Source organism: Chenopodium album, chromosome 21 (genome assembly GCF_948465745.1).
Source record: "Chenopodium album chromosome 21, dcCheAlbu1.1, whole genome shotgun sequence".
Lineage (NCBI taxonomy): Eukaryota > Viridiplantae > Streptophyta > Magnoliopsida > Caryophyllales > Amaranthaceae > Chenopodium > Chenopodium album.
The window spans coordinates 41,537,297-41,553,619 of NC_137854.1; the positions used below are offsets into that span (position 1 = coordinate 41,537,297).

The 16,323-nt window shown below is 40.5% G+C and overlaps 1 non-coding gene across 1 annotated transcript; it reads left to right on the forward strand.

Moving 5' to 3' along the window:
- The first annotated feature begins 14,015 nt into the window (after positions 1 to 14,015).
- On the forward strand, positions 14,016 to 14,122 carry LOC145603187 (small nucleolar RNA R71). Its single transcript, XR_014104718.1, has one exon. It is a non-coding gene; the product is annotated as a small nucleolar RNA R71 (small nucleolar RNA).
- The last annotated feature ends 2,201 nt before the right edge of the window (positions 14,123 to 16,323 follow it).

The window sequence follows — 16,323 nt, forward strand, 5'->3', positions numbered from 1 at the left end:
GAGCCGGCACGACCCCCACCCCGGCTGTAGGGAATATTTCAAGCATTATGATAACCCCAAACTTGAACCCCACTGTGATCATACACTAAAGTACGGTGGCGTTCCAAAGGGAAAGACAAAGAGCAAAAAGAGTCGCCAACAAGTTTTAGGAACTTGTAAACCCAAAAGACAATCCAAAAGGACCATCAACTACTCCATAAGGTCTTGAACCAAACAGGGTCCGGGGATGAGGGTACGAATCCAATCTACAAAAGAAAGGACCCGCCCTATAAAATAGGCCTCTACTTTGTTCTGCTCGTATTCATGCGCGCTTTTCGAATAACATACAAACATTATATTAATCCTAACCTGTTTATCTATGTTGGTTGAAATTAATGCACAAACAAGACTATTATTGGCGATCACTTGAGTTAAAATCACATTAACCTAAACCAAATTATTAATTATCTTATTAAGCGTGATTTCAAGTACAAATTCCCTTTAAACCTGCATAAAAGGTGTGATCAAGCAATAACAATAAAATATATATCAAGAAACATAAACATAATCATAAATAATCATAATAACAATAATAATCATCATGTTAATAATAAAGCTTTAATAATAGCAAGATCCTAGGCATGATACTAACAAGATTAATAACAATTCCTAGCATGTCACTAAACAATAAAGATCAAAGCTTTAACCTAACATGGTACTAACATGATAACATGACATTAGAAATAAGTAAAGGCACCCTAAACATGATACTAGAAAGCATTAAAAGCATCCTAACATGATACTAGGAATCATAAACAATAATAAGCATGCAATCTACATTGTGAAAGAAATAGGAAGTAAGCTAATCTACTTACTTTGAAGCCTCGTACCTCTTTCTAATAACAAAATACACAAGTTAGTAAACTTCAATGAAAATAAATAAAGAATAATTAAATAATTAAATTGAAATCAAATTAAATAAAGTTTTGACTAGTTTTAGACCAAACCCTCAGAAAATATCAACCTTACACGTCTAGGGCGAAGGCAACTTCGAACTTGGCTAGGAGACTCAAGATCTTGTGAATGCGGAATATTGTGTGTAAAAAGCTAGTTTAGAAAGAGAGGGAGAAAGAAAGCATATATTGCTCAAGAGAGAAAAGAGAGAATTAAGAAAGAATGAATGAGAATTGATGATTCTGAAAACAAGGACTCTGACCCTATTTATAATGAAAATAGTCCGGAAAATCATAGAATTTGATAAGGAATAAAACTACACGTTGTCGCCAGGAATCAACTCTGTCGCGACGCGACAATGTCTGTCGCGAGGCGACAGGGTCTGTCGCGCAGCGACAGACTTGTCGTTTGGCGACAGCCTGTATTAGCGCGTTTTCTTCACGCGGAATCCGATCTTTAATCAACTTGATCTACGGAATCCGTACAGAAGATAAAATACGTATTTTTAAGATAATAAAACGATATTTTACTCCAAATAAAAATCTATTTTAAAATAATTAATTATTAAATCTAATAATATTAGAATTAAAAAGAACTTTCTAGAAACTTCTAGAAAACTATAATTAATCCTAATAATTTTAGGAATAATAATTAACATTGGGCCCTCCTCTAAATCATTGGGCAGTATTTAAATAATTAACCAGGCCTAGTTTAGTATTTTGGCCATAACTTCCTCAATATTCATCGGAATTGGGCTTATAATATATCGTTGGAAAGGTCTTTTCGAACCCCATCCATCTACACTATTATTGGACCTTAATTATGGACAAAACTAAACTGGTTCGGCTATTTTCAAATAAATAAAGTCATTTTCAAAAACAGAGAGAAGAGAATTTTAATAAAAACTAAACCACAACACTTGACTTTCAATCACTTTCGCCTAATTCGATAATAGTACAACGTGAAAGGCATTCATCACTGCGTTCGGTTTTGGGGAGACACAAATGGGTGTCTACACCGGCACGGCCAGGCACGGCCCGCGGCGGCACGGGCACGGCCCGTGCCCATGTTTACTAGCTCGCTGTTAGAGAACAAGCAGAAGCAGTTTGAGGAGGAGATGAAAAAGAAGGAGGAGGCTTTGAAGGATAAGGATGGGGAGCTGAAGGAGAAGGACAAAGAAGTGGCGGATTTATACAAGAAGTTGGTCCACCTTGAGGATGAGCTCAAGGACAAAGAAGCTGAGGTTACTCTGAAGATCAAGGCTTACATGGCTAACGGTTTCTTGTTGAAGAAATTCGAGGGGGATGCAGGTACTCAGAAGCTTCGTCAGCTAGTTGATGACTACCTAAGCTTTACTTTGATTTCTTTGTCTTGCGAAAATGCTTGGTATTTTCTTGGTCTTTGTGAATCTGCGGTGTTTGGCGCTTAGGCCCATCGTTGCTTTGTTCGTTGAATCTGTTCCTGCATCACAAGGGTTAGAGGTATGCCAACGGCCCTCCAATGCTTAAGTCAGTACCAGTTGTAGGAATTAAATGAATAAAGATAAGAATTATGAAGTTACTCTTGTTCCTTGCGTTGTCCTGCTGCTTCCCAGGTTTCTTTGGGTACCCGTTTGCATTTCTCTGTTTCTGCATAACAACAGGTTAGAGCTGGCCATGCTTAAGTTAATACTGACCATTTTTTGGAGCTGAGTGAACGAATGAAAACTCTAGAAGTGATAAAGTTTCAGGTGTGCTGCGTTCCAGCTTCTGGGTACCAGCTTACCATTTGTTGCAGCTAACTTGTAGGCCCTTTTGCCGATGACTTCGATGATCTGGTATGGGCCTTCCCAGGTTGCCCCCAGCTTACCTGCGTTGAGCTCTTGGGTATTTTGAAAGACTTTCCTCAAGACCCAATCTCCTACTTTGAACATCCTAGCTTTAACATTCTTGTTGAAGCTTCTAGCTACCATCTTCTAATAGGTGGCCATCCTTATGTATGCTAGGTCTCTTCGTTCTTCTACGGTATCTAGGTCATGTGACAGCTCTTCGTTGTTGCGCTCTGGTGTCATCAGGTCGTATCTAGCTGTTGGGGTGGTGATTTCTGTAGGTAGTACAACTTCACATCCGTAGACTAACGAGAAAGGTGTTTGGCCTGTAGCGATTTATGGTGTGGTTCTGTTAGCCCAAAGGATTCTCGGCAGCTCCTCCGCCCATTTACCTTTCTTGTCCTTCAGCTTCTTTTTTAAGGATCCGATGATGACCTTGTTGCTGGATTCAGCTTTCCCTTTTGCTTGAGGGTACCTGGGCGTCGAGGTGACCAACGTGATATTTCATTTGTTGCAAAAATTTCTGGTTAGGGCACTTATGAACTGGGACCCGTTGTCGCACACTATTTCAGATGGTACTCCGAACCTGCAGATTATGTTAGTCCATGTGAAATTGATAACTTCTTTGTCTCTGACTTGCTCGAACGCATCTGCTTCAATCCACTTAGAAAAGTAATCTGTTAGAGCTAACATGTAGACCTTTAGGCCTGGTGCAACAGGTAGTTTGCCTACTATGTCCATACCCCACCTCATGAAAGGCCAGGGTGTTAGAGTAGGATGCAGAGGCATAGAGGGTTTGTGAGTGATACCTGAATGTCGTTGACAGCTATCACACTTGCGTACATACCTATGAGCATCTTCTCGCAGACTTGGCCAATAGTATCCATATGCTAGTATTCTGTTGGATAGGGTTCTTCCAGCTGAATGGGCTCCACATTCCCCATCGTGAAAATCTTTCAGGATTTGCTCATAGCCATCTTCCTTTATGTAGCGCTGTAAGATATCCCTGGTGGATATTTTGAATAGGACAACTTGTATGACTGTGTATATGCTAGCTTTAAACCTTAGTGCCCTTGCCTCCGCTTTGTTTTCTGGTTGTATGTCATGCTCCAGATAGTCGAGTATGGGCTGCATCCAACTGGTTGGGTTGATAACAGGTGCAACAAAGTTGGGTTCTTCAGGTTCGATCTTAGCAGTTTGGTTTTGAGCAGGAATGGACATTTCCAGGTTGTCTGGGTCTAGTTTTACAGGTTCTGGAATGCTAGGTTTAGGTGGTGGGTTGGCTGTGTCCACGTCAGGAGCTAGCAGATGGATCAGAGGGATGGAAGAGAATTTGGATTTTCCTAAGGCTGATCCCAGGTTGGCCAGAGCATCTGCTTGTGTGTTTCTATCCCTAGGTATTTGCTTTATGGTGAAAGTTGGGAACTTGGTTGCTAGGGATTTAGCGAAGTCTAGGTACAAAACCATTTTGGAGTCTTTGGCTGTGAATTCGCCATTCATCTGGCTTGCTACCAGGAGAGAATCGCAGAATACCTGCAGGTTAGGTCCTTCGCAAGATTCATACCTGCAATCAAAGCTTCATATTCTGCTTCATTGTTAGTAGCTTTGAAATTACAACAAATAGCTTGTACCATCATGTCCCCCTGTGGTGACTTCAGCACTACGCCAAGAACTACACCTCGAAAGTTAGAAGAACCATCAACATAAAGTGTCCAGGTACCTAGGTTAAGGACTTGCTTGATTTGCTCAGATTCTAAGGCTGCCTGTTATTCAAGATCAGGGCTGAAGTCAGCCACAAATTCGGCTAGTGCTTGTGATTTGATAGCTGTTCTTGGTTCGTACGTGATGCCAAATCCACTAAGCTCGATTTCCCACTTGCTCATTCGACCTGTTAGTTCTGGTCTGCGCAAAACAGCCTTCAATGGATAGTTAGTTTTCACCACTATGGGGTGAGTTTCAAAATAGTGGCGAAGTTTCCTGCTAGCTATAATCAGTGCTAATACCAGTTTTTCAAGAGAGGAGTATCTGGTTTCAGCACTGAGGAGAGTTTTACTAACATAATAAACAGGTAACAGCTCGGGTGCTGACTGCGAGGTAAAGCTGCAAAGACTCTCCGTCAACAGGTTTAGACAACAATGGTTGCGTCATTAAATAGTGTTTGAGGTCCTGTAGGACCTTCTCGTGATCATCAGACCAAATAAAACCTTTATTTTTCTTAAGGAAGTTATAAAACAAAGGAAAATTTGTTAATTACTACCTCAAAAAAGGGGCCTTTGTGAATTACTACCCACAAAAAAAAGTTGTTAATTACTACCCTAAAATTGATTAATTCTATAGATTGCTACCCTTTTCCCTAATCAGCCCCTAATTAGGTGATTTAATCTATTAATGATATCATTATCCGCCTAATTTGTAATTAGTTACTTTTAAGGCATGATTAATTAATTAAACCCTAGAACCACTGGTAGAGGGAAATAATCGGTCGTTGGACGATCACCCTCAAACCAAACAATATTTCTACCTAAACCAACCTAAGACAAGTCTAGGGTAAGTAGAGGATCGTATCCACAGGGAATGGGTAAGTACACCGAGAGTATGAAACGGTTGCAATCTAGTTCGGTCACAAATTGGGGGTTTTGGTTAGATAACTACTATGGAGACAAACACTAGGGGGGAATAGGGATCGACTCCAACCAAACCAACGGATCAAAACAATAGGCAAGCACGAACACAAATTGGGTGATAGAGAGGGCACTCAATGTTGCCTTCTTTCGAAGCCACAACACTAAGCAATCCTAAACCAAACTCAACTAACAAGATAGGCCAACCAAGTCTTAACAATGAGAAGTAGACTACTAACTCGGGTTCGTCTTTCGATCGGTCCAAGAAAGCATTAAGGAACAAGCAATTGGGATTTCTCACCTAATTGTTGCAACTAAGACTACTACATCATTCAAACAAGGAACCATAATCAAGAGGAATTTAGCATAATCATATAAGAATAGGCTCACAACTAGATTCCATCTCTCAATGCAAGCATAGAAGTGAATACATGAGCAATAAGTGGCCATCCAATTACACATGCAATTAACCAATTCTTTAACAATCAATCATCAACCCAAAATGAACATGCAAGCACAATTAACAATCAACCCATGGCTTGGTTGGGTCTTCACCCAACCCCTAGTTAAGAAACTACTCACTAAACATGGTGGATAACATTCTAACAACAATATCTAAGTTCAAAATTAATCTAACAAATTGAAGAGAGTAGTAAGAACAAAGTAGATTGAACATGCAACAACAATTAAGCAAGATCAAGAGAGAAATTGACAATTCAAAGTAAATAAAAACTGAAATTAAAGAGTAAGAGATAGAGGAAAGAGATTACTTAAAATGCTTCAAAGTTGAGAAATTGTTGAATTCAAGAGAACAATCTTCAATTAATCTACTACAATGATTGAGTTGAGAAGTTCTAAGCTAATAAATGAGGGTTGAGAAGAACTAAGGGCCTAAGAAAACTAGAAGGGGAAGAAGATGATCTTCTCCAAGGAAGAAGATGCAGAAAACTGAAGCCAAGGGTCGTATTTATACACCCCAAAATAACATTGTAAAATCCGCCTAAAAAGTCGGGTCTGCATGTAGGAGCGCCCGCTCCTACATAGAGGAGCGCCCGCTCCTCAGGCTGGAGCGCCCTCTCCTGGATCTTGCGCGCCCTCTCCTTCTGCAGCAATTTGAGGCAGTTTGTGGAAGATCAGGGAGGAGCGCCCGCTCCTACTATGGTGCACGCCCTCTCCTAGCTGGGAATAAAGAGAGGCAGATTGTGAAGCTTGGGGTAGGAGCGCCCTCTCCTAAGGGGTTGCACGCCCTCTCCTCTTGTGCTTTGCTTCCAATATAGTTCTTCATGTTCATGCTATATGACCAATTTCTCCTTGCATCTACAAACACGAACACACACATAAAAAGGAACGGGGAAGCCAAAAGTTGTAATCATACACAAAAAGGAGTCGGAAAGGGGGGTAAAGAGGGAAAAATGACAACAAAATTGTGCTAAAAATGCCATGATAAGTGGACAAATAAAACACTTATCAAATTCCCCCAAGCTAGCCAATTGCTTGTCCCTAAGCAATTCACTTGGCGCTAAAGAAACCAATAGATTAGTCCAAAGAAAAGCACATGTAAAGATAAAAGAATCCTTAAGCAATAAAACTCGAGCATGAGGTATATGCCTAAGATCAACCACGGTCATGACTAACTAAGGCCTAGCTAACCTTCCCGAATGTACTCAACTTTGGTCCATTCAACCAATCTTACCGCGTCCCCAACACAAAGTTCAAATTCCCCCTAATGGTAGTGTCTCATGACTCCTCGAAGGAGCCGGAAGAAAAATAAACAAAAGAAGGCTTAGAACACTCGACATCTCAATGATAAGTACCCTCTCCATATGCTTGTGAACCAACTCCCTCCACCGACTATGGCTTCAACTACTCTACTAACATTACAAGACTCAAGGATTACGGCACAAAGTTAAGGCATAGAGAAAACTAGAAGTGCTTTGCAATTAAAGTCAAGCTAAGATATATAACACTAAGAGCAAACCTAAAGAGGTTTCTGACTTTGACCCGTTACAAACTATGAATAAACTTGAAACAAAAATGCACCCCCAAGCTTGTTTAATTGCTAGGGTGGTAGCTATTCAACACTTCTTTTTCTTTCTTTCTTTCTCTATTTTTTTTTTCTTTTTTTTTTTTCTTTTTCTTTTTTTTTTCTTTTTTTTTTTTTTTCTTTCAAACTTGGCATTTACATCACAAACTATTATTTATAACAACTTAAAGATTGAACTAATGAAACAAGAATGACATGCCTTAACTTTGTGCGAATGAACAATACATAACAACCTTCATAATCACTAAGAGTAGTTTAGGCCGCGATCTTGGGAGTTAAGACTCAAGTTCTCGATCTAGGTACTAAATCAAAGAGGATCCTTGCCACTCATTCAAAATGTAGTAGGCTTGAAAAATATTACAACCTCACTTTTGGGAACAATGTAGGATCAAATACTACCTTTCGGGGTTCAAATTCCTTCGATATGGGCGACACCTTCTTACCACAATCCTAGACTTTTGGTTTCGTACATTCGGTAAGGTTATTCTCACACTAGCCTAAACTAGCCAATTCTATGTTCAACCAAGGGCATCTAAACCATACTCGAAATTTTATTACCAAAAGAAAGCAAATATCCATCACATGCAATCCAATATCATCATTGAGGACTATTCTAAAAGCAAAAATGTTTTTTTTTTTTTTTTTTTTTTTTTTTTTTTTTTTTTTTTTTTTTTTTTTTTTTAAAAAAAAAAAGGGGTAAAGGGACTAAAAGGAAAATATAAACAAGAAAAGAAGGGAAGGAGTTACCATTGATCTTGATGTAGTAGTGTCTCTTATATACAAGGTGATAAAAGAGTAGTGATTAGTAGCAAAGCAAACAAGGACTATTATGAGTGGATCATACACATACGAGTTAAACAATCATTCCACAATTCATAAATAAATCGTCATTTGCAAAACTAGGGCAATTATATCACAAGCTCACTTGAATTCATTTTACCATCAAAGACACTAGTCGAATCATCAAGCCAAATGACTACAAGCAAAGATAATATATACAAAGTCTAAACTAATTAAAGGAAACACAATTTTTTTCTTTTTTTTTTCTTTTTTTTTTTTTTTTTTTTTTTTTTTAGAGGAGGGGAAAGAGGTACTAGCTAAAGAATTTGGATTAAGGGAGGAGGAACTAGCTAAAGAAGATTAGGAGAGGGAAGGAGAAGAGGAAGGAAGGAGAAACTAACTAAAGAATTTGGATTAAGGGCTTTGGATTTTTGGGTTTTGGATTTTTGGGAAGGAGAGGAGGCTCATCAACAAATATCATCATCAAAAATGAAGCACATAAACCAAACCAAGCTCATCAAAATGCAAACATTCAACCATTAACTAACCAATCAAGACAAACGGAGCATAATCAAATTAAGCACAAAACTAGCAACATCAAATCCCAACTCTATGCAAGGCCTAAATACTCCCCCAAGCTAGACATTTAGTCACCGTTTCAATGAAACAAAATAGGCAATGAAGTAACCTCCCCCAAGCTTGGGATTGGCACCGTCCTCGGTGTCCCAAGAAGTGAAAAGGGGCAATGAAACGGTGACTAGAATGCCTAGACCATCTAATTATGTCGGCGTCCCGGCGAATAGTGATAATTGTAGTTAATATCTACATCACTAGAAGTGGCCGGGGCGTCTACATAAGGAGGTAGATCATAGTTGGGGCAAGTGCGGTAATGGCCAAAGTCCGGCACACCTTGCTCACCCCAACCACCATCATAGCCGGGTGGAAACCCGTAATGCCCCCTTAGGGGGGGGATCGAGCACCTCCGAAGATGAACTATCTCCACTAACCTCGGGGACATAGTAATAGCTAGGGTCGCCCCTATAATCACTTCCCCCGGGTTGTGTGTAGTCATAAGGGGGAAAGGAGCGAAGCTCCTCAATTGAACTACGCGGGCCTTGCCAAAAGGGGTAGGTGGGTTGGCCATTGTTCCAACCCGCTACCGGCCCTTCTTGAACGGGACGGTTGGGATAGTTGAGGTAAGGGAGAAAGTCTCCCCTCTCAACTTGATGTTGGTAGCTTCTCTCCGCTACAAAACTTTGGTACTCATTTTGTTCAAGGAGTCTTTGATTAGTTAGATTTAATTGGTTGAAAGCAATTTCCACATCAAAGAGAGAAGAGGAGGAAGAGGAACCATCTACCCTAGATTGGGGAATGGAGGATGTACTCATACGACGGGGTACGGGTACATTCTCGCCACCACCGGCCATACCTCGTGGGAGTTGATCTCTTGGCACTTTCCATGTGTCCCCCACCGAGTTATTAACCGCCGGATTTGGGAGAGTGCAATAATGCGCCCCATTGACCTTCCAACTATAGCGAAGATTTCGGCCCGGAATTTCACTAAGGAACTTCATATCACTAAGTGCCTTAAGATCAAGCATGTTAGAACTTTGGACCGGGGTCATTTGGTCTAGAAAAGACCCAAACCCTAACTTCCTCGCAATAATTGAAATCATTCCCCCGCATCTAATCTCTCCGCTCATCTCTCCACTTTCTCTTATTTCAATACATCTCTTGATGAACAAGTATCCCATGTTCACATTCCCTTCCACATTTCCTTCGAATCTTGAAGCTAGAAAGAGGCATTTGATCTCCTCTTTAGTTAGCTTCCCTAAGTCTTGTTTAGAAAAACAAGCATAGCTCATGATTCGCATGAAGATTCGAAGGACGGGGTGGATAATGTGGCTAGCATGGCTAGACCGGGTTGTGAAATTGGGATACCCCGCAATGGTATTCCACCACACTTGCTCCTCATAACTTGAGAAGTAAGTACCATTGGGGTCATAGACTTGGTTGAGGGTGGGCCATTCAAAAATTTCGTTCAATCTCGTCAAAGTTAAGGTTTTTTCGACATTGAACATTCTAAATTTTATTTCGCATTCCAATGGCTCATCCTCAAGGTTTATGCGTTTCATAGAAACCGATGAAAGGAATTCAAGAGTTAGGGAAGAAAAGGTTTCTTCCGCAAGGTCCAAGAAGTCTAGCCAACCAAAGTTTTCGGCTACTCTTCTAATTCCCTCATCGACCCCTAGAAGTCGCATTGAATGTTGATGATAGAATCGGGTTGGAATAATTTTTCGTTTGGAAAGGTCATCGAAAGGCTTTTTAAATCGTTTATCGATTTTTAAAGTTGGTGGTGGGTTAGGGTTTTCTCGTTGTGAAGGGGATGAGGATGTTTGAGGCTCACTTGTTTTTCTTTTCTTAATCCCTCCAATGAATTTCTTCATTTTTTTTTTCTTTTTCTTTTAGTTTGGAAAAGGGGTAATTAGGAAAAACACTCAACAACAAACAACTCCACACACACCCTTAACTTCAAACCCCCTTTAAAAATCCAAAAGTACCTGTTCCACAACACAACCAACAATATATTCCAACACACAAATTCCCAACAACAATGTACTTCACTAATTTCACACAAATCACATTCACAAGATCACAATGTTTAAGCAATTTTCAATCACAATTTCAACTATTCTAAAAATCATTCACAATTTTCTCTAACAATTCTCCATAAACAACAATAATTGTTCAATTCCAACCAATCATGCAATCAACTACACAATTTATATGAAGTAAACAATAATTATGAAAATTTGAAAAAGAAAGTTGAGTAGAGAAGTGGATTATACCAAATAGAGTATGAAAATACTCTAAAATCCTCCAAGACTACCCAAATTTGCTCCTCCTTCTTCAAGCTTTCACCTTTTTGCTCTTGTTCTTCAATGGAGATTTTGTGGGTTTTCGAATTTTTGACCAAATTTGTGAATTTTTGTGATTTTTAGAAAGAGAATTGGAAGGAGAGTAAGAATTTGTAAATTTTGAGTGAAAAAAATGAAGGATTGATGATGATTTTGATGAGAGAAGGTAGAGAAGATGGGGTTTTTAGAGTGAGAAAGAGGTGGGTAAAGAGGAGAGAGAATATGAATGTGGTGAATGAGAGGTGGGAGATGAAAGTGGGTAAAAAGGGATAAGAGGGAAATCCCTTTTTTTTTTACACGGCAGGGGTGGAGCGCCCGCTCCGAAGAAGAGGAGCGCCCGCTCCTGCCTCTGGAGGAACTTACTGCCTCCTTTTCGTCAGTAGGAGCGGGCGTGCAGGGTGTTAGGAGCGCCCGCTCCTACAAATTCTGAAGTTCCTGCCAGTTTTTTTTCAAAACTCAATTTTTTTTTTTTTTTTTTTCGAGAGCTGAATATAGGAGCGGGCGTGCAGGGTGTTAGGAGCGCCCGCTCCTACAAATTCTGTAGTTCCTGCCCAATCCTTGATATAGAGGAGCGGGCGTGCACTCCTTCAGGAGCGCCCGCTCCTAAACTTGCTGGAGTTCCTGCCTTAATTGCTGCTACTAGGAGCGGGCGTGCACTCGGGTAGGAGCGCTCGCTCCTATCTGGAGTTTCCAAATCTGCCTCTTTTTCTTTTCTCCAAGCAAATTACCTATATCAAAACAAAACACTAAACAAAACATTTAAAATGTTAAGTGTTAGTTTAAGCTCTTTCATCTCTCTCTCTCGTTTTTTTTTTGTTTTTTTTTTTTTTTTTTTAATAAAAGCAAAAATACTCGGGTTGCCTCCCGGGAGCGCTTCTTTAACGTCACTAGCTTGACGCAAATTCGAAAAGTATCCTCAAGGTGGGATAAAGTTCGAAACCAAATTGTCACCATTGTTTTCATTGTTACAACTTGCCATCTTGGGCAAAACCAAATTGTTTCCTTGACTAACACCTACAACAAATTCATTTTCATCATCTTTCTTTGAATCCTTCTTCCTTTTTCTCTTTGACTTTCCTTTCCTCTTCTTCTTGGAAGCCTTGATGTCACCCTCTTCATCCTTGTGAGCGTCGGACTCACCATCTTCAAGCATAGTCTTGAGGCAAGCAAGCATGGAAATCACCTCATCAAACCTATCCAAACCTTGCTTTGACTCATGGACATTGAAAAGAGGATTAGTAGCACAAAGCATTCTCAACATATGCAAATCATTATCACTAATAGCATCTAAGGTCATGCAATCTTTCATGGGGGAAGGACATCCTCTCTTAGGGTCAATAGTAAGACAAAATTCATCATCACCCACATTTAATGTGAGTTTTCCTTCCCTTACATCAATGATTGCACCTCCCGTTGCTAAGAAAGGCCGACCTAGGATAATAGGGGTGAGGACATCTTCCATCATTCCTAACACAATAAAATCAACCGGAATGGTGAAATTACCTACCTTGAGGGGGACATCCTCAACCTTACCCTTAGGGAATTTGGTGGATCCATCGGCAAGTTGAAGAGTGACATTAGTGGGTACCAAACCACCTATACCAAGCTTCTCATAAACCGAAAAAGGCATCAAACTCACACTAGCTCCTAGATCACATAGGGCATTCTCAAAGGAAATGTTCTTAATTGAGCAAGGAATAGAGAAACTTCCGGGGTCTTTTAGTTTAGTGGGAGAGTGGTTTTTGATAATTGCACTACAATTTTCGGTTAAGCTCACCGTGGTGGACTCACTCATGACAACCATCTCATCCTCACTTGACTTAGACACCTCACATTGTTTTTCTTCTCTAGCCTCCTCATTCTCACTCTCTTTTTGCAAGCTCATGGGTGGAGTTTCATCTATGCTAGTCCCACATCTAGTCATGATTGCCTTACAATGTTCTTCTTGACTAGGCGAAGAGGTGCTAGAATTGTTGCTTTTAAGTGCATTAACTAGTTGAGTTAATTGAGTTTCTAGCATCTTATTGTGAACTTGCACTTGCTTGATAGACTCCTCTAAGTCATTGGTTTTCTTGGTTTGAGCATTAACAAATTTTTCCATTGTTGCTTCTAGACTTGACTTAGGAGGGGGAGCTTGAAGTTGGAGAGGAGGTTGAGGGATAGGAGCAAGGGTAGGTCTATTTCCTCCATTAAAACCGGGTGGGTTATGATTAGACGAATATTGACCTCTTTGGTGATACCTATTGTCATTTTGTTGATTTACTTGGTTGTTTGACACATAGTTACCATTACCTTGGTTCCTATAGTTTCCTTGATTATTTTGAACATTTCTTTGGCCACTATATTGACCTTGACCATTTCCTTGGGTTTGGCCCCCTTTCCAACCAAAGTTTGGGTGATGTTTCCATCCCTCATTATAGGTGTTGGAATAAGGGTCATACCTAGGATTGGTTTGACCATTGTTGATTGCATTTACTTGTTCCATGGAATGGGAAGGGGAACATGCATCATTTAGCAAATAGCATTCCGAAGTCACATGATCATCACTTCCACAAGCATCACAAGACATCATTTGTATTGACATGTTTTCATTCAATGAACTAGACGCATGTGAATTTTGACGTGGGGAAGGGGATAGAGAAGAGGATTGCAATTGATCAAACTTAGAAGATAAAGCATCTAATTTTGAATTAATCATGTTTATAGCATTTACCTCATACTTTCCTCCTTTCTTGGAAGTGCTTCTCTCATCGGGGCTCCAATCGGTGTAGTTTTGAACTACATCCTCAATGATCTTTAGTGCCTCCGTGGGTGGCTTGTTCATGATAGGTCCTCCCGATGCTCCATCCAAGAGTATGCGGTCCGACCTCAAGAGTCCTCTATAAAACCCATGGAGCAAGAGCCAATCTTCCATGCCATGGTGGGGGCATTGTTTTTGGTAGCTCTTGAATCTCTCCCACGCATCATAGAGGGATTCGTCGGGCTCTTGTTGGAAGTTAGAAATCTTGGACCTCAACTCCGCCGTTTTCCCAAGAGGAATGAACCTCCCAAGGAATGCCGAAGTCACCTCATTCCAAGTATTCAATGAGTTTGGAGGCAATCTATCAAGCCAATCACTTGCCTTGCCCGTTAAAGAGAATTTGAACATGCTTAAGAGAATGTACTCCGGAGTAACCCCATTTGCCTTCACGGTGCTACAATACCGTGTGAATTGCTTGAGATGTGCAATGGGATCTTCATGCTTTGCTCCGGAGAATTGGTGACCCTCTATCAAGGTGATAAGGGCGGGCCTTATCTCAAAGTTGTTTGCTTCAATAGCGGGAGTAGCAATCCCACTTGCTTCTTGATATGGAGGAGGAACACCAAACTCTCTTAAAGTCTTGTTCGGAGCGGCCATTTCAAATTGGTGAAGAGGTGGAGAAATTGGAGAATTTGTCCTTGGTGACTCTAATGGAATGGTGTCTCCACTAGAATCACTAGAGCTAGAGTGATCGGACTCAACTACCACTTGTGGCTCACTTGATGTAGCACCACTAGCTATCGCCCTCTTTTCTCTTCGATTTGCCCTTACTACTTTTTCAAGCTCAAGATTCAACGGCACAAGAGGAAGTGTCCTATTGCTGCGTTTGGGCATAAACAAAGAAGACTAGAAGGGAGATTAGTAGGTTAGTCAAAGAAAACAGAGAAAAATAAAGCTATACAAATGAACTAGTCTCACATATCTCATAAGTAACTCAATGCTTAACGCCATTCCCCGGCAACGGCGCCATTTTGGTAGAGGGAAATAATCGGTCGTTGGACGATCACCCTCAAACCAAACAATATTTCTACCTAAACCAACCTAAGACAAGTCTAGGGTAAGTAGAGGATCGTATCCACAGGGAATGGGTAAGTACACCGAGAGTATGAAACGGTTGCAATCTAGTTCGGTCACAAATTGGGGGTTTTGGTTAGATAACTACTATGGAGACAAACACTAGGGGGGAATAGGGATCGACTCCAACCAAACCAACGGATCAAAACAATAGGCAAGCACGAACACAAATTGGGTGATAGAGAGGGCACTCAATGTTGCCTTCTTTCGAAGCCACAACACTAAGCAATCCTAAACCAAACTCAACTAACAAGATAGGCCAACCAAGTCTTAACAATGAGAAGTAGACTACTAACTCGGGTTCGTCTTTCGATCGGTCCAAGAAAGCATTAAGGAACAAGCAATTGGGATTTCTCACCTAATTGTTGCAACTAAGACTACTACATCATTCAAACAAGGAACCATAATCAAGAGGAATTTAGCATAATCATATAAGAATAGGCTCACAACTAGATTCCATCTCTCAATGCAAGCATAGAAGTGAATACATGAGCAATAAGTGGCCATCCAATTACACATGCAATTAACCAATTCTTTAACAATCAATCATCAACCCAAAATGAACATGCAAGCACAATTAACAATCAACCCATGGCTTGGTTGGGTCTTCACCCAACCCCTAGTTAAGAAACTACTCACTAAACATGGTGGATAACATTCTAACAACAATATCTAAGTTCAAAATTAATCTAACAAATTGAAGAGAGTAGTAAGAACAAAGTAGATTGAACATGCAACAACAATTAAGCAAGATCAAGAGAGAAATTGACAATTCAAAGTAAATAAAAACTGAAATTAAAGAGTAAGAGATAGAGGAAAGAGATTACTTAAAATGCTTCAAAGTTGAGAAATTGTTGAATTCAAGAGAACAATCTTCAATTAATCTACTACAATGATTGAGTTGAGAAGTTCTAAGCTAATAAATGAGGGTTGAGAAGAACTAAGGGCCTAAGAAAACTAGAAGGGGAAGAAGATGATCTTCTCCAAGGAAGAAGATGCAGAAAACTGAAGCCAAGGGTCGTATTTATACACCCCAAAATAACATTGTAAAATCCGCCTAAAAAGTCGGGTCTGCATGTAGGAGCGCCCGCTCCTACATAGAGGAGCGCCCGCTCCTCAGGCTGGAGCGCCCTCTCCTGGATCTTGCGCGCCCTCTCCTTCTGCAGCAATTTGAGGCAGTTTGTGGAAGATCAGGGAGGAGCGCCCGCTCCTACTATGGTGCACGCCCTCTCCTAGCTGGGAATAAAGAGAGGCAGATTGTGAAGCTTGGGGTAGGAGCGCCCTCTCCTAAGGGGTTGCACGCCCTCTCCTCTTGTGCTTTGCTTCCAATATAGTTCTTCATGTTC